We start from the raw sequence: 22,861 nt of genomic DNA, 5'->3' as shown, positions 1-22,861 counted from the left end.
GGTGCCCCCCCTCTCCCCTTGGGGCAGCAGCAGCGACCTGAGCTGTCACCCCAACAATCATGGTGCCTTTCCCAACCATTTCTCTTTCCTTTGCCTCTTCTCCCACCTTCCCTGGGTAGACAAAAAAGCAGCCACACAGTCGTAAAACAAATCAGCAAGTGATGTGCAAGCAAGAGCTGAGCCTGTTTGTGGCTACCAGGTGTTTAAGGAATGGAAATCTGTGAGGCACAAACACGTATTAGGATGGGATGGAGTGGTTAGGGAGGGCAGAGAGGAGGTGACACTCTTGCCGAGGCTTTGTTGAGAGATTTGAAGGTTGCCCAGCCCCACCTCTCACCCTTGGGCAGCAGAAAAAGGCAGCTGGCCCTCCCTGCTCTGTCACTGCACCCTGTTCTGGGGGAAGGTGTCCCTGCTCATGGCAGGGGGGGAACTGGATGAGCTTTAAGGTCCCTCCCAACACAAAGGTAGGGAAGGTAGGATTCCAGGATGGCCGGGGAAAACACTGGGAAATCACCGCAGGGAGGGGGCCATCAGTACCTACTTGCTCTGTGTCACTGCCCAACTTCCAGTGCAGCTCTGAGTACCTCCAGCTTGGTCCATGTGTCCACCAGCACTGAGTTGAAATGGGTCTGCAGGCACATGGAAAAAGGATGCCCTTCCAGCCATTAGCACTTACAGAAGAGCTCCATGCCAGCTGTGGGGGACAGCCAAGCCCCACACAGCACACAGCAAGATTGGTCACAGGCACATGGTATATCAGTTGGCAAAAAATCCCTCAATATAAAGTAAATGTGTTAAAAAAAAAAAAAAAAAAGAAAAGAATGCTGAACCACAGCTGAACCCAAAGCATGTCAGGCCAGCTCCCTGCTGCAGCTGCTTCTGGCACCAACAGCCCTCAAAATAAAAGCTTCTGAGTCTTAGATTTTTCTTTCTTGTACATAGTGATGCTGGCTTATCTACCCACTTCCACCCTACAAGCCGACAAGTAACACCTTACACACATCGCCTCTGATTGCCTTCACAGCTCCTCCATGTGCTCTTTATGCAGGAACAATTAAGCTTTCCTCAACTTTTCCATTAACCCAAGCAGCCCTTAGTCATGTCTAACGAACTCAGAAGTCGCTGTGTTTTTTAATTTGACTCAAGGCTCATGTCTGCCCTGCTCAGACACATGCAAAAGGCTCAATCCCTCGGTGCCTCACAGTCAAACATCAGCGTGGCTGCTCCTTGTCCCTGCTCTGCAGAAGCTGAATGACTACATGAGATGCCAGACAGCTCAGAATCAGGTCCAGGATTCATTCTAGGAGTGTCTGGCTGCACAGAGATTGCAGGCACCCCTAGGATTAATTTGTTTAAAAGCATCCACCCATCTGGAGTTGGGTGGTAACCACATCACACAGCTCTGCCATCACCGGATTCACTGGTGTCTCGTATCACTGCAGATGTTTCCTCACTCAGGTCATTAGGGTCTCTGGCAAGATATTTATTCTGAAGAAACCTAGGAGTTTCAAATTATTCCTAGCCCTCCGACAGATTCGACCCTGAGCCACCACATGGTGCAAGAATTACTGACAGGAGATATGTGGACAGAGACAGAGCCAGGTCTCAGGTTTGTTTCCTTCGAAGCCAGGCTGAAAAATGGTATATGCAGACATGGCCTCAATCAATCAATCGATCCATCACAATGCAAGAATGGAAAAGTACAGTTCATACACGCTTTGGGAGATTCAGAATCATAGAATCACAGGCTGGTATGGGTTGGAAGGGACCTGAAAGGCCATCTAGTTCCAAACCCCCTGCCATTCCTTAGTCCGTTCCCTTCGTTGACTAAGAAACCAAGACAACCATCAGGAGAAAAGGTTAGTCTAGACCAAACAAGGCAAAGTCACCAAGCTGAGTGGTAGAAGCATTTGGTAAAGGACAGAGGAGGAGTTTCACCCTTTCTTTCACTGTCTCAGGCTACCTGCAGACTCGGGGAGGTGCTGCCATGCCTGGATTCACAATTTTGCAGTCGCAATGGTTAGGGATTCATTTAGTGCTTGAATTTGTAAACTAGAAAGCTTAATAAAAAAACCCACATGCAAGTCTCTGCATCTACAATTTTCAGTACGTCACCTGCCCAGGGCATCATCTCCACTTAGTTTCAAAGGGAGGCATGATGATAGGAAGTTATGAAGCTCATAAAAGTCTTCATGAAAACGAGCGACCTCATCAAATGAGAGCAAGTAAGTGACACCACTGCAAGAGGAGCTGCAACATGAGCCTGACACCTGACCATTCCAGGTAGAAACTCCTTCCTGAGAGCCCTGAGCCAGCTCCATCCCAACACCTTGCCTAGTATGACCCTCACAGTATAGAACTACCAGGCCAGATCTTAAAAGGATTTGCTCCTTCAAGCCTTGAACACAATGCCCATGAGGATGCTTTACAGCAGCAGGCACTGTAGGCTGCCTTAGACAATCCCATCTCCAGCCAGCAGAGCAAAATCCAGCCCTTCATTAATGACCTGCAGCTATATGGGAAACATCAGGGTATTAACTAGAATAACTCAGGAAGAGATGGCCAAAAAGAGGTGAGCAGCAGGTGTTGCACCACACAGCCTGCTGAAATACAGCATCTGGAGAGAACAGCCTGAATTTACCCCCTTTCTCTGCCTTACCCCACTCTGATCCTCTCTCCCTTTGTCTCTCTGCAGTCTGCAGTATGTGGTGACTGTAATTATGGTTCACCTCGCTGCCATGCAGCCACACCACCTCCAGGTACTTAACTTCTTTTAATCTTGCTTCATGTTCCAGTCCCTGCAGCCCACTCGTGATGTCTGCTACTCTTCTTCCAACACCCTCAATTCATCAATAGCCATGTCAGGCTTTGACCTCCAATTTTCCAACTGCTCGGTTAAACCACTCTGCCACTGGCCCCGCTCCTGCCTTTGTTAAAAACGAGGGGGGAGCCTCATTTGCTTTCTTATTTGATCATCACTTCACTTCTGTGGTGTGCACTCTGCTTCCCTGTCTCAAAAACCCATCAGCCAGCCCCGTTCCAGACTGACACTGGGGCTGTTGTTACCTTTAATGAGAGGAAATTATGGTTAATGCTTAATTTTAATTTTTCCCCCTCCTTTAATTTTTTTTTTCTAATGGCTTTCCCAGCAAAAGCAGCTTTGGCAGAGCGCTGCCACCTGAATGCTAATGAACGCCAAAGGGACCTGACGTGTCTGCCTCCCTGCCAGACATCAAATTGATTTTCAAATTGCTTTGATGACATAAGGTGGTTTCACAGTTTGGACCTGTGTGATTACCTGAGCATTTATCTCAGTGGGTTCTTCCACTTGCTTGCTTTAAAATAACCCAGGCTGCTGGATTGGACCTTTGTGATGGAGGTTATCATCCCCTGGGCTGCTGCCAGATCACGGGAGTCCAGTCTGAATTTGGATTATTTGGATAAGGCTCCTGGCTGAGCCTCTCCAAACAAGAGTGTGGAGGCCAGTTTGCAGTTCCATATCAATGACATCTTTTAGCTTTCCACTTTTGGAGGACAAAAACAACCTCCAAAGAGGCAGTGTCTGCCCCATCCTTGGAAACATTCATGGCCAGGTTGGAGGGGGCTCTGAGCAACCTGATCTAGGGGAAGATGTCCCTGCTCATCACAAGGGGGTTGGATAGATGGCCTTGAAAAGTCCTTTCCAAACCAAACCATTTTGTAATTCCAAAATGTAGATGGTTCAGTGTTAGGAAAGAGTTTTGGACGTCTAATGAAAATAAAAAATAAATTTCACTTGGGGAATTTTGCCTGCTGTGCATGGGCTGGGACAGCATGTGGCTTACTGGTTTATGTTCTCTCCTTGGCCAAAAGCATGGGAATAAGGAAGGAAGGGCAATCAGAGAGCTAAAGGATGTACTGAGAAGCCAGGAGGTCCCTATGGAGAAATTTCAGAGCTCAGACACACTTGTCCCTCCTCCCAAACACTCACCCTCTGAGTGGATGCTGGATGGAAAGAAGGTGCAGCTGACAGAAGGGAAATGTGATTTAGGGGCGGCTGAGACTCTCTTCCATGAACAAAAACCTAAGCCCAGAAGGGAGGGGAACACCACTTGCCAAAGGGAAACCTGAGCATCGCTTCGCGCCAGGCGCCAGTTTCAGATCCATGGGAAAAGGCAGTGAAGCAAGGTGCCCAAAAATATGACCCTGCACCTTTTCTAGCACAGGTGAACACCCAGTATTTCATTGAGCCTCAACTCACTGCCTGGTGAGCGAAAAACAGGTCACCAGCTTTGCCCTGGCCAGAGGGATGCGAGGTGGCCACTGTGCCAAGCTGGTACGAGGGCTCAACTGAAATAAAAGGCATAAACTGCTGCAGGCTGAACTCAGCCTCCAAATCAACATGGATCAGAGTCTGGGATAAGGGGGAGTGAAGGGAAACACAAACCACTCACATTAACCTGTGGGTAACATAAGCAGTGCCCCCATAGATAGTATTTCTTTTATTCCCACGCACGGCTCTATCTCGGTACGTGCAACAGCTGGAATGCAAAGGGCTGGAGTGCAATTTATGGAGTGCTTTGTGATGCCAAGGGACGAGGAGAACAGCAGGATAGTATTTATTATCAGTATTTTACATTAAAAGGAGCACGGCTCATTGGTAGTTTACATTTCTGGGGCACCTTTCATCTCAAAAGATAACAGAAGCATCCTGGCTAATAAGGGAGGGGGGGGAGGTTAAGCCAAAGCCTTGCCCCACTGGTTGTACCCAGGCAAATAAATATATATAAATAAAAAAAAAATATATATTAGGGATCAGAGCAATTCAAATCACCATCTTTAAGTGCAGCCATTTACAGAATCACAAAAACAACCTTCCCCCCAGACCTCTGAGTGAACCCTTGCAGTGCCCACCCAAAGAAATAACCAGCATTTAGCAGCATTTCTCTCCCTGCTTTGTACCATCATGTGGGCACTCCCCACTTGCACTATATAAAGAAAAAAATAAAACACAGACAGCCTAAATAGACTTTGGACAAGGGATGGAGGGACAGGATAAGGGGAATGGCTTCCCACTGCCAGAGGGTAGGGTTAGATGGGATATTGGGAAGGAATTCTCTGTGAGGGTGAGGAGGCCCTGGCACAGGTTGCCCAGAGAAGCTGTGGCTGCCCCATCCCTGGAAGTGTCCAAGGCCAAGTTGGATGGGGCTTGGAGCAACTTTGGCTAGTGGAAGGTGTCCCTGCCCATGGCAGGGGGTGGAATGAGATGATTTCTAAGATGATCTTTTGATCCCTTCCAACTCAAACCCTTCTTGGATTCTACGGTATCTCTCCCCATTGTGTCAAGCAGAGACATCACCAACAATAGTCACTTACAAACCCTAGTGCATCAGGGATTTGCACAAAATAGCCCAAGGGTGACAACTCTGCCTTTTTTTAGGATTAGGGCCACAGCAGCTAAAGCAAAAGAAAAACCACCATGCAGAGCAGGTTTAGTTTTACCTATCAAGCCACACAAATCCCTTCCAGATCCCCTCCAAACTCTGCTGCTGACACAGAAAATGAATTTTGCCTTGCACCCTGTGGCAAAGAGAGCTACAAGTTGTCTTTTCCAGACACAATTGTTTACAGCATGAGTAACACAAAACGTTTTTCCCCCACATAAGGGCAACCATCTGAAGGCCCTGCTACACCAACACTTAGGCAGCACCAAGCAAATGTTTGGTGACATTTCCCTATTGCCATCTCATTAAATGAGCTCTAAAAAAAACAATAAGTACTGCTCTGGTGCTAGTTAAGTCTATCTTAACAGCAGAAATATCCACCAGCAGAGAGTGAAGCGAGTCAGGTAAAAGTAACAGGAGAAGAGAAAATATAAACTTGAGCCTGCCCCCTCTCCTCCAGTGAAGAGCAATGCCTTGCTGTTAGCAATTAAAGAAACAAAAGCTACGAGGATGCTGCCACCCCTCTGCACACAGCTCTTCCCAAACCTCGGATGTGGATGACAGCTACTGGATCCACACTGTGCAAAATGTCCCTCCAGAGGTTTGAGACCTCCGTCTCGCACGTCGTGGCGTTGACAGCTCCGAGTCACCAGCGGGAATTGGGATTCTCCAGCAATTCCAGTGGGATCCCTCACTCCCCACCCCCCACGCCTCCCAACCACCCCTGACTTGCTTTTGGGATGAATTTGGAAGCTTTGCCTGGCAATTAGGGAAGTCAAATTGTCCAGCCCTGACCTCCAATCTCCTCAGCCCCTCCATTTGATGATGTTGCCCTTGCAAAAAAGGCTGCCAGTATTTTGGCAGGAACGGGCTGCTGAGCAACTGATAACACGACAGAGAATTACATCCCCGCAGATTGAAAAGGGATGGTTTGAATAGGGGAAAAAGGCACAAAGGTTTTCATGCTCTGGTTTGGAAATTCAGCAGCTTTTTCAGAGTAATTTCTGGACAACCCTGTGATTTTTACCTTTTTTCTGATCTCATCTGTTTCCTTCCTACTGAATATCGCATGGTTTCCTCCAGAACCCAGCATAAAACTAGTAGAGGCTCACTCCAAAGCAAAATTCTTCTCTTACCAGTTCTTCGAACCCAGGGGAATGATTACAGTAGAAAGGAGCTGAAGACAGAAATGAGCTGGGGGCTGATCCTCAAAGATCAATTAAGTCTCTGGCATCCCTCATTTTGATGATGCTCCTCCCTGGGCTCCAGCAGGCAGCATGATGCATCTCCTGCCCAAAATGCTAAGGAAAGAACACACATTACTGCCTGCAAAGAGGGCACGTCAAGATCAATGGCTTGTTGCAGTACCCAGCGTCGGAACAGTCTCGCTCCACCTCCAGACGGGTGGTAACAAGCCCTACAAAGCAAAACATCTTGCACCACTGAGCTGTCTGTTGAGTTTAATCTCCAAAAAAGAGGCACTGCCCAGAAAAAAAACAACAGAGTTTGCTTTCAGGCAGATAGGAAGATGGTGGTAGGAGAGCACAGCAGCTTAGAACTGTAAAATCATAGAATGGTTTGTGTTGGAAGGGACCACCTCGTTCAACACCCCTGCCATGGGCAGGGAACCTTCCACTAGACAAGGTTGCTCCAAGACTCATCCAGCCTGGCCTTGAACACTCCCAGAGACAGGGTATCCACCACCTGTCTGTGCTTGGTGGGCTCAGCTGGGATAATGCTCCATAAGCTGTGGTGCCACCTCCCCAAAGTGCCTCATCACCTTCTCCAGCCCCGCAGTGGCCCCTCAGTAACTCCTGCCATTGGGTTATTCAGGGTCCCACCTGCTCACCTGTGGAGCCCAGGATGGCCAGGGAGGGCTGGGATGCTGCGTTGGGCATCACAGGCCTCCTTACAGCCCCACCATGAAATCCTGTCTTTAGGATCACCAGATGCTAAGGGGTTGTTCTACCTATTCCTGCAAGGGTTTTCCATCAGTTCTTGTCACAATTTCCAAACCAGGGCATTCCGGGAGCTGGAAGGGGTGAATAAATTAATTTTTTTTAATCCAGTGACTCTCTTATTTGTGCTAAAAGTGAGAGAAAAATAGCTTGAGTCAATGAGAAACAGATTTGGGGGGGAAGGGAAAGGGGTTCGGCAAGATGGAAAAAGAAAAAGTTTGCTACCCCTACATGTTTTGTTTGAATCAAAACAAAATGTACTAGTTCACTACCAAGTCTTGTTTAACCTTTCCTCCTTCTAACTGTTAACTGTATTTTCCAAACAAAAAATTAAAAAGCTTCATTGAGAAGATGTCAAAATGTTTTGGCATTTCCAAAATGACACATTTCATTTTGTCATCTCACATGAAATGCCTGGACATTAAAAATAAATTAACTCTCCCTGGAGATTTTCAACACGTCCACTTGCCAAATTCAATTTAAGCTTATGCATAGTTCAGGCTTTCCCAAATTCAACTTTTGAATTCACAGAATCACAGAATGGTTTGGGCTGGGAGGGACCTTTAAGACCATCCAAGTTCCAAACCCCCTGCCATGGGCAGGGACACCTTCCACTAGCCCAAGTTGCTCCAAGCCCCATCCATCCTGGCCTTCAACACTTTCAGGGAAGGGGTAGCCACAGCTTCTCTGGGCAACCTGTGCCAGGGCCTCACCACCCTCACAGTATAAAATTTCTTCCTAATATCCAATCTAAATCTACTTTAATTAACTTACATTGGAAGTTCAGTTTAGTTTTGGTCCAGACTGTGATGCTGATACCCTCAGATGGATGATCCACCTCTGTACATTCCCAAAGCTTGATCTCCAGCCAACATCTCAAGCCTGGAAGTGTTTACACCTCATGAAAATATTATATATGAAGAGAATGGGTTAGCCTATGACCTGAAAACAGCCTCTCAAATTATTTTAACATGTGTTTCACTTCTAATATACTGCTGTCATTCATGGGGATTAATGGCTTTTATTAACCACTTGATTTGAAGGCACAGGAGAAAACTGTCTCCCCGTGCACAACTCAGAGGGAACATTATTTATCTGCTAGTGCTAACACATAATAAAAACAATTTCTGAGTAGATCTCACCTCCCATACACAGATGACCATGTCATGCCATGAATGATTTGCAAGGCTTTGGAGGCAAGACAAAACCAGACAGCAATGAGAACCAAAGGCATCGTCTCACAACGAGTATGAGTAACATAAGATAAGCATACTTATACTTCATATGAGTAACACTTGTGCAGATAAGCAAATCCATTGACCAAAAGCCTTGGTGAAGACTTTTGGGGACACATGGGTGGTCACACCCATTCTTGCTTTTCCATAGGCTGGTGGTGGGACTCAGTAGAGACCCCAGACCGGCTGCAGTGCTCACCAGGAACTTGGGCTGTCCAACACAGCTGTAGGAAGCTGTACCCTGCTAGAAGATGTCACATAGAATCACAGAACAGTGATTAAAGATCATCTAGTTCCACCCCCAACTACCATGGGGATGCTACCTGCTAGGTCAGGTTGTTCAGGGCTGTGTCCAACTTTGCCTTGGACACTTCCAGAGATGGGGCAGCCACATGTGCCAGGGTCTCACTACCCTCACAAGCAAGAGTTTCTTGTTAACATCTATTCTAAATCTCTCCTCATTTAGTTTCAAACCACTCCCCCTTGTCATACTCTGTGGTTCCCATCCAGCTTGGATAGACAATGGCTAAAGGAAAACTTGCACCATTAGGCTTTAATCTGTCACCACTCTGGTGTGACCTTGCTGAGTGACTGATGGACCAAAGTGTTTCTGAGTCAGTCCAGCCAGGAGAACCTGTCCCCAGGCATTGCTAACAAGGTACCTACTTTGTCCAACAGCAAGAAATCTGAGTATAGAGTCCCCTGCCATCAGTAACACCTTATCCCCATTTTGCTGTGGGGGTTCTGGATGGGTTGCTTTTCCTGTTTTTACCTCTTAACATTGTCATTTACTCAAACTGGAAGCGCTTAGCACCAAAGATAAACCTGAGAACCAGCCAGATAACCAACCTACAAGAGACTTCACTCTCCTTCTGTAAAGTCTAATCCAAGATATCCCTGCACTCTCCACCAAGACCCTGAACAGGGCTACGGGAGGTCTGAAGCGCCGACTCTCCTCCAAGCACAAGCCTCACATTGAACTGCACACTAAAGAATAACTCATATGTTTATACACCTTGCTTTCACAGCACGGTGCTTGTAGGCTAGAGGCTCAAGTTCCTTCTTCTGATTCACTCCTTGAGCGAGTCAAACTGTTTATTTGAACTCGAATCCACATGAGGTGCAGAACAGCTCAGGCTTCAGCTCAGTGCCAGCTGCACTCCCATTGTCCACCATATAAAAGCAGGTATCCTGGCATGGACACGGGAGGCACGAAATACAGAAGAGGACAAAACACTGCTTTTGTAAGACACCTGCAGAAAAAAGAGAATTAATGCAATAGCAAAAGAAGGGGGAAAAAAAAAAAAAAAGGAGATCTATATTTTGCTTTTCTTCCCTGTTGTCCTTTCTCTGGATCCCTTTACCTCTCGCCTTTTTGAGGTTAGGGACAGAAGAAGCAGCCTCTTCGCATTCAGCCTTTCCTCCATTCTCCACACTCCTGTATTTAATCCATGCCCTTCTGCAGATTTTTAACTTTCGATGCCTGAAGCTCAGCCAAAATCTCTTATTAACAGAAGTTGGCTCTTCACCTGCTGAACTATAAAAAAAATTAAAAAGCAATCTTATGAGAAATACAGAGCTCCTGGGAATCCTAGAATGATTTGTGTTGGAAGGGGCTTTAAAGATCATCTACTTCTACCCACCCTGCCATGTGCAGAAACACCAGACCAGGTTGTTCCAAGTCTTGTCCAACTTGGCCTTGGACACTTCCAGGGATCCAAGGGCAGCCACAGTTTCTCTGGGCAACCTGTGCCAGGGCCTCACCACCCTCACGGCCAAGAATATCCCATCTAACCCTGCCCTCTGACAATTAAAGGCTATTAATACAGCCATTAATTTAAGGCTGCTCATTTTCTCTGGACTCCTTAACTGAAAACCTGTCGGTACAAAGTCAGACCTGCACTTTTCATCAGCAGGAATCCTCCAGCTGGAAATCAAGGCAGTGAAGGAAATCCTGTTGAGCCTGCCAGGTGTGTGAGTACTGGACCAAAGCACTAAGGTGGTGCATCCAAGACTTGATGCACATACACTCTTCCAGGCAAGATGCATTAAAGGTTCCTTGACTCTTCAAGAACGAGTCCAGACCTTGTTGATTGGCACAGCAAATAATTTCAGTAACTATTTCGCTCATGTAGGAGTTCTCTGTCATTGCAGGCAAGTGGAGAATCCACTGCATGAGGTATTTTCTCCCACCAACACCACATTCAGAAGCATCCCACACATGAGCAGCAACTCACAGAAAGGAGCAATGGCAAGGAAGAGCTCCAGGCTTTGGGAAAGGAGTTCCTGGACACACGTTTTGATGTTTGAGGTATAAAATAAATGTATTTCCTTGCAAGCAGTATCTGATGAGCTCTGCTCAAGATCATATCCAAGGAGCAACAGCCCCTGGAGTATAGTAGAGAATAAATGGGCTCTAACAGGGTATTTGGCTGCTACATTAGTATTAATCCCCTCAGCAGCTAAACTGTAGGAGGCTCATGAAACCTCTGCCTTTTCCTCACTGTATCAGTGAAAGGTCCTCAGCAATTTCCATCCAAGCAACTGTGCTTTGTGAATAACGGGACCATTCATGGAGTATAATTTTATCACCTCATTCAGGCAATTTTAGCCAAATTGTGTTTTCTCTTTTGAAGTGCAGCCTTTGGTGAGGCGAGATTGTTCACAGCCACAGAAGCAACAAAAATACACATTTTTTATTTCCACAATCTGGGGGGTTTTGTGCAATTTATTTCCAGAATACCTGCTGTCCATCAGAACAATGTTTCTCCTCCGACAGAGCCTATAAGCATCACTCAAAGACCATGGTATCTCACAAGAGTTCAGTGGAAAACAAGCAGAAAAACTCCCTGGGCAGGTATCTGAAGTTTTCCCATCTGAGGATGGGAGTGGATTAACTGAAAGGAAATTAAATAAGCTCTAAGGTCTCAGCTCACTGCTGGTACAAGCAGGTGCAAATCCCAACACAGAGCCAAAGCCACATCCACAACATCTCTCTGAAGGCAGCAGGATTATCACCGTAGGAAACAACATCACAGAATGGTTTGGGTTGGAAGGGACCTTAAGGTTCATCTCATTCCACCCCCAGCCATGGGCAGGGACACTTTCCACTAGACCAGGTTGCTCCAAGCCCCATCAAACCTGGCCTTTGTCACTTCCAAGGATGGGACAGCCACAACTTCTTTGGGCAACCTGGGCCAGTGTTTAAGTGCACATCAGGATGTAGGGAAAAGTCTTTCAATCTCTTGGGGCAAAATAGTCACCAGAATTAAGGTGGGACAGCACTAAGGCAGTTTGGTGAAGAAGAAAACCAAGAAACAGCTATCCTGGATCTACATCCCATTGCTTTCCCAGTTTTCCTCTACATCTGCATCCCTTTGCCTGTTTCATCTCACAAGGTGAGCTCTCCAAATGCTGCATCCTGCAGTTCTCTGAGCCTCAAGTCCTACCTGCTGCCAGGACCTACCTTCAGTGAAGAGGCTGGCCTCCCATCTTCTATCTCCTTTCCACCCCAAAAATTTAATATGAGGTTTTGCTTCATGCCAAGATCTGTATCTGAAGTAATCCTGTTCCACTTATCACAAACACTGTCATAACCAAAGCATAAGAAAGAAGAGAGAAACAGAGATGGAGATAGAGAGAGAGATCCCCCTCCTGGCATGTCTCTGAGACAGGAGCCACTCGTGTGCCTGTAGACCAGCAGGAAGGTATCCACCAGCTGAAGAAGGGACACCAAAATGACAGCATGGTAGGTTTTTAAGGACAAAACAGGGGGAAACCATGGCCACGATACAAGCAGCTACTTTCCAACCTACTTATGGCAGATTAAAACACAGGAACAGCTTCTTGGCTGGCCCCTGCCTGCAGTAGACCAGCTATAGAATTTGAACAAAACCCTGGTTGCGTTCCAGGTCTGATGCATTTAGGGAATTTGCATGTTGTCCCTGAAAGACCCTACCACCCCAGGCACTGCACACACTCTCACAGACACCCTTTGGCTCTCACAGTTACTAAATTTACTAGAAAAACTAAACAAAGCTGTACTTCCCAGCAATAAAATCCTTTTCTGATGGCATCACTGCAGACCCCACTCATGGATTAATCCAGAGGCTGCCCATTACCTATTAATTAGAGGACATTATTACACAAATAATGAGAATGGATTAAACCCTCACTTGTTAATCTAATACAGTCTCTTCCTTGCTGTTCTCGAATACACCCCAGGCAAGCAGCTACAATTTTTGAATCATAAAAGTGACAATCTATGGGCTGACACTTCTTTAAAGGATATCTTTAACACCAAAATAAAACAAAGTAAAACCGCCTTGCCCCCTGAGTGCACCAGCAATAATGAGTTGTTAACCCAATCTCCCCCAGCCTTCTGGGTTGAGGGAGATGGGACGTTTCCTTCCCAGAAATCTCATCCCAGGGGATCCCAGGATGCTTCTCCCCGTCGAGCATATCTGGGCACCCACAGTCCTGGCCAGATGTATCTCTGGCCTTCACCCAAAGCAGCCTTATGGGAAATACAGAGCCCCTGGGAATCACAGAACCATAGAATCTTTTGGGTTGGAAGGGAACTTTAAAGGTCATCTAGTCCAAATTCCCCTGCCATGGGCAGGGACATCTTCAACTAGATCAGGTTCAGAGCTGGTCTTGAGTATTTTCAGGGGTGGGGCACGCACCACCTCTCTGGGTAACAATGGGAGGCACCATTTCATCCCTCTCCTTTCTCCTCCCAACAGCCACCTATCCATGCTCCCTAACAGCACCCTGTACTGCAGGGAGCAGATGGTACCTCCTAAACCACACCCTCCTCCTGAGATGCAGCATCTCCCCTGGCTGCCAGGTGGTTTTCCTCACGGTATGTGCGTGTTTTAAATCACTCCCACAGACCCGCAGCACAGCTCCGAGACAGCCTTTGAGAGCCACGCTCGCTGTCACTGTGGCAAAACGCCCTTTGGCTCACATTTTTGCCCCTTGCACCTCTTTTTTCTAGCAGAGAGGGACCTCTCTTTTCCCGGGGCTGTGTGTGTGCAGAGCCAGGGCACGGCAGGCAGGGCTAGGAGTGCTGTGCACCACCGATGTCATCGGCTGCCCAACGTGAGGGACGGAGGCTGGACGCCTTGTTTTGCAGCTCTTGACATGACTCAGAACAGCCTGGGAATTACATCTGGAATAAGTGATTAAAAAAACCCTGACTACTCCTCCATTACCGTGCAGGGATAACGCTCCCAGCAGAGCCATCAGAGCTGCACCCTCGCAAATGACAGCAAAATTAGGGATGCTGCCCAGTGAGGATGAATTACACCAGAGGTACTGAGAGCTTGTGCTCCTCCAGACTGTCCCTTGGGTGTGTGGAGATGGGAATAAGGGCTTGGAAAACCCACTGATTGGAGGGGAATCACCCAGCCTGCATTCAGTGGTGCTCTGAACCCCAGCACACAGTCACCTAATGCAAAAAGCCCTTCTCCAAGAGGCCAGTCTCCTCACAGCCAGCATTTGCAGGCAGTAGCTGTTTGGAAAAACCTTCACAGGCATGGCAGGCATTTTGTGATGGAGGTGCCCAGACCCTCAATCATATTTTATATCTATCTCAAGCATTAAAATATGCAGCTTGGGTTTTCTTGGTAGGGAGGGAATCCTGGTGGGAAGAAGGAAACAGGATGATTTCAGAGGAATAAATGAAGAGCAGAGGAAGGCTTTGAAGGGGAAGGGAGGAGGCCTTTTGACTAAAAGAAAAAAAAAAAACCAGCAAAAATAACTTGCTCAGATGGTCTCCTGGGGATTTGGGCCCTAAAATTTCAGCCACCTCCACCTACAAAGGAGCAAAGAAACCAAAGCATCAGACAGACCTGAAAGATCTACCCCTGTGATCACTAGTCCACAGGCATCAGCTGGCTTTACAAATCACTATCACAAGGAGTAGATGGCAAATTCCCTCCTATTTTTCTGGAAAGCTCCACACTGCTGTAGCCCCATCTTTCCAGGTGCCCCATAAACCTCACAGAGGTTGGGAGAAAAGCATCATTTCTGATCCCCCAGTTGGGAAAAAAAGCACAGGAATTCAATTACCAGATAAACACACTTAAGCCTATGTGCTTGGGTAGTCCCCAGATGGGATTAACTCACAGGATTCATAGCTGAGGACCAGGTGCACGGGGATTCCAGCCCTTATTTAGGTACCCACCAAAATCAGTTTAATGTATCTCATCTAGAGTGGCTTAGTCAGGGTCGTGCATGGAACCTGAGCAGAACTCACACCATGGAAGTCACCAGAAGTTCATTGTGAAGAGCCCACAGAGGATTTAAAAGGGAAAATAAAACCACTCTCCCTCTCAAATTTGATTAAATTTGCATTAATCCAACCCTGTTCTGTTCTAAAACCCCAACCCATCCAAGCAGCTGGATCTCAAGCCTTGCCCTTTGCTCATTAGCAGAAATTAGCACCACAACAAACATTCAGCTCCAGTCTCCCACCAGATGGGACTGAGCTGTGTGCTCCTCCCTTGTGCTGCCCATTCCAAGTCCTCTCTTTCCGGAGCCACTCCCACCTGCCACCAACTACATCACACAGGATCATCCCACCTCCTGACTGATTAATAATCATTAAGGCTGAAAAAGCCCTCCAAGGCCATCAGGGCTACCCTCTGACTGATCCCCACCTTGTCACCCAGCCCAGAGCACTGAGTGCCACATCCAGTCGTTCCTGGGACATCTCCAGGGATGGGGACTCCAAAACCTCCCTGGGCAGCCCCTTCCAATGCTTAACAGCCCTCTCCATGAAGATGGACACTCCTTGGCTATAGTTAGGTTAACTGGATGGCCAGCAGTCTAAGGTTCCCCATCTCTTTTTCACTGCCCCAAAACTCTTTCATCGACCTCTTTCATTCCAGGTGATTATCCCACCCAACTCACCAATCTGTCACTGCGTTCTATAAAGTTTGAAAAGATCAATATAACAATCTCTGGGGTCCAGAGGAAAATCCAAGCCATCCCTTGTTTTGAACTTTGTGTTTATTTTGCACAAGTTTTATGAGGCAATGATCTAAAAGTCTGGATGGTTGATGCAAGTCAGGGTCACTTCACTGCAGACTTTAACATCTTGGGAAAGCCAGGGATGGAAACATCAGAAGAACCACAGCTACTGGCTTTGGGCACTGGCTGAAGTTGTGTCACTACAATTACCCATCCATACTACAGAGAGGTCCACAGACCTTGCCAAGAAGGCATATTATCATGCTAGGCCAGCCACTACTGCTTTACTTGCAACATCAAAGACAATCCCTGCCCTGGAAAAGCAAGGAGGTGCTCCACCAACACAGCAGTGGAAACACAAAACCTGGAGGGACCTGTTGTGGTCACACAGGGAGGCAGTGGCCAAAGGAGGGAGACACCCAGGTGTGCCCCCAGGGGTACCTCACCTCCTGGGATGCATTTCAGTTCTCAACATCAGCTTTTTGCTACCTGTCCTCACCTTACTTCCCCCCACAGGCTGACTTGTCTGTAGTTACCTGCCATGCAGCAACTGTGGGGATCAGCAGCATTCCCATCTGCACATAAGAGCTGACTGATGCCAGGATCCAGGAGGCATCACAGAGGGGTTTGAGTTGGGAAAGACATTTAAAGATCATCCAATTCAAACTCCTGCCATGAACAGGGACATCTTCAATGAGATCCCCACCTATCCTGGCCTGGAATGTTGCCAGGGATGGAGCATCCATCACCTCTCTGGGCAACCTGTGCCAGTGTTTTACCAGCCTTATTGTAAAAACCTTCCTCCTTGTATCTAGTTTAAATGGACCATCTTTCAGTTTAAAATCCATACTCCTTGTGATATTGCAACAGGCCCTGCTAGGACTGTCCCCATCTTTCTCAAAGCCCCTTTAGGAACTAGAAGGGGTTATAAGGTCTCCCTGGAGCCTTCTCTTCTCCAGCCTGAACAACTCCAACTCTCTCAGCCTTTCCTCGTGGGAGAGGTGCTCTGTCTTATCTACAGTTCCCTGCAAGCCAAGGTGATCTCAGCAAACTCCAGCACGTGGCAGAGGGACACATAACAGTCAGTGCTGTGGGACAGTGGTCCAACATGAGTAAAAAAGTGTGTGCAAGTGTGCTTGTGAGTGCTTTTGTGATTCTGTGGGCACATATTGTGCAACCACCTCCTCCCAGACTCATACATGCATCTTCCCATCTCCTCCAACACCAAGCACAGTCCTGCCTGGATGTAAATCCACACCACCTCCAACACCTTCATTGCCCAGTTCTGTCCTTCTGCCCACTTGGGCACCACAGAATGGGAAATGGCCTTGAAATAATGACTATAATTACAGCTTTGTAGGTCTCAAATGTAGCAGAGAAAGACAGTCCTCCTTTTCACGACATTCCCAATATGACATATCACAACAAATGGCCCAAGGGAAATCTGTGGAGCTGAACATAAATGTTTTAATGTGCTCATGATAAAGCTTCTCAGTACTTACTGTCCACTGCCAAGAAATGGGGCTGCTCCTCACACTTGCATCACTACCTAGGCATGCATCCTCACCTGTTGTACACCAGGAGTCCTGCAAAATCCACCTCCTCTCAGCAGTATTTATGACTTCACACTGAAAGAAGTCTATGTTCCTTTTCTGTTCCATTTAAAATAAAATAAAAAATTAGAGAGTGGACAGACAGCTACGAATTTCTGAGGTTTGACAGCCCATAATCAGGGATGAACTCGCCCGAAATAGAAGGAAACAACCAGGAAACAAGCCCCTGAGCTGTTTCACATTCATTTTTAGCAAGCAAACCAGGTGAGCGCAGCAACTGCTATTTACCCTCTGAGTCACGGGAAACAGCACCTAAAACAGATGCCTTGCCCCAAAAAAAAAAAAAAAAAATTATACAGACGATTTGAGGCAAGTCTCAGGGCTTGCAAGTTCCCTGTGAAATCCAGGCTTGGGATAAAGAAGAGCTCCAGGGCTGAGGTCAGGCTGCTGCTGGAACACCTGCACTTAGCAACGCATCATTGACCGAATTCTGCCCGGGGCATCAGAGCCCCACAGACGTCACCGGCTGCACAGTCTGGCCCAGTAACCCGTAATTTCTCTGTAATCAGAAGCAACAGGGTGAGAGTTTTAGTGGCCATACATAATTCATGTCTCCTGGCACGGCTGGGAAAGCGGGAGATGAACACACCACAGCCAGTAGCAAGGGCTGCAGTGGCAAGGAATGGGACACCCCCATCACCAAAGACGAGCTCCAAGCGCCCTGCAGCACCCCAAAGGAAACTGGGAGAGTGTCCTCCCCTCTCTCCCTGCTCCCCCTCAGCGTATCCCAGGTTTTCCCCCGCATTCCCCCATGCAGCAGTAACACATGGATAGTTTCACTAGGGCTGGTACCTGCATGCTCGTGGGTGTCTGCTGCTCCTCAGCACGGACAAGGGCTGAGCATCCTGGTCCCACACAGCCCCCCTCCATCACAGAGTATGAAAAAAGCCAGTTGAGTAGTTGATCAGCTGGAAGCACCATTCAGTACTCTAATTATGACACGCCCCACACCCTCAAGGTCTCTGTGGTAGTTTGAGAATACCCTATGGAGTTGCTCCCTTGCAGCCTATTGCTGCTACTTATTTTCCCACTCCTATTGCCAGTCCACCATCGGCCTCATCATGACCATCACAGCTCGTTTCCTGCTATTTGACCTCCAGTAGGCACCCCCAGACACCAAATCCAGCCCTCACCCCCGCTGTGACACCCCCCCACTATCCCCACACCCAGGGAAGCTGATTTTATTCCACTTTTCCATTTATTCTCCCTTGTGTGTTCTTCCTCAGCCCACTCTGATCTTTCCTTTACTCCACTCTTGGTTTTAGACATCCCTGGAAACTCCTGAGAGCAAAACTTATACCAAGTTTTATACTATTCCAAAACCCTCTTCTCCCTAAAACTATAACAAACTCACTCTACCAAGGGCAATCACACCCTTCAGCTCCCATGGCTTTCCAGAAAGAGATTTCCTCACCTGGACACCCATGGGTAGGTTTCACACCAGGGCCAAAGCTCTACCAGGTCCCTTCCACATGCAGAGTCTCAACTCCACTGTCACAGGAGCTGAACTGGAAGCACCTACCAGGGACTCCTTCCTCTGTTTTATATCAAAAAGACACAGGACTGAGAACAGAAATAATCCAGGTCCACCCATCCAGGACACCGACCACGATGCCACCAGGTCACACTTGGTGAAGCAGAAGCTGCTGCTCCTTCAAAAGGTCCCTGTTCCCGTGAGCCAAGGATGCTCGTTGTGGCAGCTGCAACCCAAGCACCAGCAGCAGGAACCTTCTGCTGGAAAAGGGCAGCCAATACAACTTCCCAGAAATGGGGGTTAGGTCCTGCTGCAGCCAAAATATCTGTGTTTCTCTGGGACGAGGGCTCTCCACCTGGCACACAGTCTCCACTGATCTCCAGTGATCGCATAAATATCAGCCCTGATTGAACTGCACAGGGCATGACATTTACCACCAGGATGTAACCTTTGCATACATCTCCTTCAAGTGATTAGTGCTGAGCACACCCCGTGCCATTTAGCCATCACTGCTGAATGATGATCAGATTAAGTCATGACAGAGCTGACGAAAAATGTGTGAACAGAGTACGTGGAGAGCACCAGCCAGCGCTTCCCAGCCCGACCACGAGCCAAGGGCAGCGGGAGGAGCAAGGAGAGCATCAAGATTTGAGGTTGCCTAAGCAGAGCAGACCAGGCAGTCAACATTGAGTGACATTTGCCACTGCAAATCCTGCCAGTAAAGTAAGAGAAACCTCTTCTGACAAGCACCTCGGGCTGTAAACCTCAGCACATCTGGGGAAAGTCGGCAGCCAGCACGTGGAAGAGAAGAGGGCAGAAGGCACAAACTCGGACCCATTGGAAAATCTCTGCAAGAAATGGTTTCCTATAGAAAACAGGATCTCTACCAACAGCCCTCTTCACACAGAGAGCTTAAAGCGCTGCTCAGGAGATCTGTTTTCACAAATTTCACCCCAAAATTGAGGTCTGGTCTTGGAGAGGAAGACTAATGTATCTCAAGCCTTGCTAAGGCTACACCTATCTGCTCAGAGGACAGGAAATGAGACCCTTCCCAGGCCACCAACAGCATCACTTACTTTCTCCCTTTCTTTTTCTGAACCTGTGCAACCTGACAGTTATCACACAACTTCTTCAATCCCCCTCCCACCTACCCAAGGTGCAGCAAGGGGCGAGCCCCACACACTGACTGGGGTGCAAGACCCTGGAATGATCTTGGTCAGACCATGTGTCATTCCTCATGTCATTTGCATACATGATTGATGGGGACCCAAGGAGAGGAAGAGGATTTCAGAGGGGAAAAACACAGTGACAGCTCCTCAGCTTGAATAATCTTCACTGCCACTGTCACCAGCCACGGGGCCACCACTAGCTCTCCCTTTACATGTTCCTCCTCAGTCCCAAGACCAGGCAGACACAAACACTTCTGGCTCCCCAGCAAAGACAGGAGCTTTGGGAAGTGCACCATGCAGCAACACCTCCAAAAGACCTGTGTCCTTCACCCCACTCCATGTCCTGGGATACCAGCACCCAACATACACCAAATACTGCCCCGAGTCCAAAAAAACAGTCTACTACCTAAACCCTCCATCCCCTCCCCACACACAGAGCAGATCACAGACATCACTCTCCAGGGCATGTTTAGGATTGGGTCATAGGGGGTTAAACTTTATGTGCTCAAACCCAACATTTTAAACCCAAAAAAGGAGGTGGAGGGGTGGGAACATGTGCCATACCCCAAGCTCTGCACTCCTATATTCAGGGAGATCTCACCTGAATTCTTATACAAACCTACCCAAGCCCCCGAGAAAATTAAAATAAAAACTAAGGAAGCGAAAATAAAACCTGATAAAATTAAAATTAAATCTAACCAAAAAAAAAAAAAAAGAATTAAAATAAAACCTAAGAAAATTAAAACAAAAACTACCTCCTGCAATCTGACGGTCCCCGGATCAGTTGCTGTACGTCCTCGGGAATTTTTGGGGAGGACACCTCCACACCAGGAAATAATCAACCGTGTCAAAATGACTGCACCCCATCTTCTGCCTGCAAAGAGCTCCGGCTGGTGGGATTTTTTTTCCTACAGCAGTTTGACTCAGAGGTCTGGCCAGACTCGCAGCTCTCAAATTCGTTTAATAAATCATCTCCTAACCCCGCCCAGAAGCAAAAGGCAAATCTGTGTCTCCCAGGCACCTCCTCATTGGACTAACGTGCCTCTTGCTAATGACCCTGCGAGGAATAGCACGGCTCGAGTGACGTGTTTATGAAGATAAATATTTTAACTTCACAGTTAGCGCTGTAAACTCGTTCCAGACGGAGAGTCTCTTAAGTTGGTTCCAGGAGAAAATGCCTCGATAATTAATTTCTCTCCTTTTTTTTTTTTAATTTTTTTTTTTAAGGTTATGAAATATTAATTGCAGCAAAACACGTAGCAGTGTCTTTCAGGTGCAATTAGTAGCTGCCAGTGGATGAAAAAAAAAACAAAACCTGGCTGGTGAAGCCCAGGGAAGGGATGAGAGTGATTTCTCCCCTCGGCAGAGGGAATGCAGAGCTCTGCCCTATCTAATCTCACTATAGCAACGGGAAGACCTTGGCAACCCTGATCTTTACAGTTATTAAGATGGGAGCGGGAAGAGTCGGGAGCACAGTGCTGAGGGATGCTCAGCCAAGAGGCTGACTGCCGAGGAAATAAAGCATCCTCTCTCACTTGGAGGGGGGTGAAGGGTCTGCCAAGCTCTCGGAGGGGTGGAGACAGGAGCCCAAGGCCGGCTCCCCAAAACTTTCTTGTGGTGGCTTTTTATGCTGAAGGGGAGACATGCATTTCCCCACCACACCCTGGAGAAGGCTCTGCTGCTCCTGCAACAGAGGAGGCCACGGAGATGCTCCAAGGGCTGGAGCCCCTCTGCTCTGGAGCCAGGCTGGGAGAGCTGGGGGGGTTCAGCTTGGAGACCTGAGACCCCTTCCAGCGCCAAAAAGGGACTTATAAAAAAGACGAGGACAAACTTTTCAGCAGGGCCAATTGCAAAAGAACAAGAGGTGATGGTTTAAACTTAGAAAGGGTAGGTTTAGACTAAACAGAAAAATGTATTTTTTTATGCTGAGGGTGGTAAGGCACTGGCACGGGTTACCCCGAGAAGTCATGGACGCCCTATTCCTGGAAACATTCAAGGTCAGGTTGGATGGGGCTCTGAGCAACCTGATCTAGTTGAAGATGTCTCTCCTCACAGCAGGGGATTGGAGTAGATGATCTCCCAACTCAAACCATTCTATAATTCCCCAATTCCCCCAATAGTTCCGAGAAGAAGATGCTGCTCTCAGGACGAGCAGCCAGATGCTCTCCCTCAGCCCCCAGATTCAGCCATGACAACGTGCCCAGACAGGATGGGGACAAGGAGGCTCCCCCATAAGTGCCACCCTGCCTGGGGCTGGCACAGACCTGCCCCACTGCCACCTCGGCACTGCCTCCAGAGATTGCTCGCTCTCGGCTCCCGCCAGGATGATTCACCCTCAAATGCAAAGGCATGAAGTGCTCAGATCAGTTTATTGCAAAATACTACATCTTGGGGACTGCCTGGCCCAGAGCCACTTCAGTCCTGGGCTCCCAGACAGCAGGGACAGCCCCAGGGTTAACCTGGATGCCCCCCCATAGCTTGGTCACACCTGGACAGAGCAGAGAGCTGTAAGACTTCTCCCCTATCCAAGAGGAGCAGTTCACTAAGACCTCATTAGAAGTCCTGCACCACCCTTTAAAAGGGTTGCTAGGCTCTGCAAAGCCAGACCCTGCAGCTCACAGACCAGCCCTGAACATCGCCCACCCACTCTGTTCCATCATCTCGTCATGACAGACACCCACCAGAACAGGCTACTGACTCAGGAGGACTGGTTGGGGGTTCTCCAAGGACAAATTGCTCCAACTACCATCCACACTGCTAGCAGAATAATAATAATAATCCACAATAAACTTTGAGGTATCATGAGTCAGTCTTTTTTGTGGCAGAATATGTATTTTTCTCTAGCACTGCTCTTGGCACATCAAAGTCCTGGGATCACGTTCCTCCTGCTGCCTGCTCTACTACCAATTTCCACACAAATTCAGCTGTTTCTTTTCTTCCAGCAACTGGATTAGCCCAAGGTTTCTTCATCAGCCCCTGAAACACTGCCCCACAACCTAACCCTGCATAGG

General features: G+C 47.8%; 1 protein-coding gene across 6 annotated transcripts in view; it reads right to left on the bottom strand.

The window, feature by feature from the left end:
• Positions 1-20,726, bottom strand: part of ZBTB7C (zinc finger and BTB domain containing 7C) — a 131,818-nt gene extending 111,092 nt beyond the window's left edge. The window contains exons 1-3 of one of the 6 annotated variants that reach the window (XR_007907158.1): positions 17,162-17,242; positions 9,981-10,153; positions 9,696-9,869 (exon numbers count right to left, since the gene is read on the bottom strand). The gene's annotated coding sequence lies outside the window, so the exon portion shown is untranslated. Of the gene's footprint in view, positions 1-6,559; positions 6,610-9,695; positions 9,870-9,980; positions 10,154-17,096; positions 17,243-20,605 lie in introns of those variants that run through there. The other 5 variants (XR_007907160.1, XR_007907157.1, XR_007907159.1 and 2 more) reach the window with 5 other exon arrangements.
• Positions 20,727-22,861: the final 2,135 nt, after the last annotated feature.

Source organism: Manacus candei, unplaced genomic scaffold (genome assembly GCF_025592945.1).
Source record: "Manacus candei isolate 608988 ecotype Guabito, Panama unplaced genomic scaffold, ASM2559294v1 h1tg000059l, whole genome shotgun sequence".
In the NCBI taxonomy this organism is placed as follows: domain Eukaryota; kingdom Metazoa; phylum Chordata; class Aves; order Passeriformes; family Pipridae; genus Manacus; species Manacus candei.
This window is presented reverse-complemented; position numbering and strand designations above follow the sequence as displayed.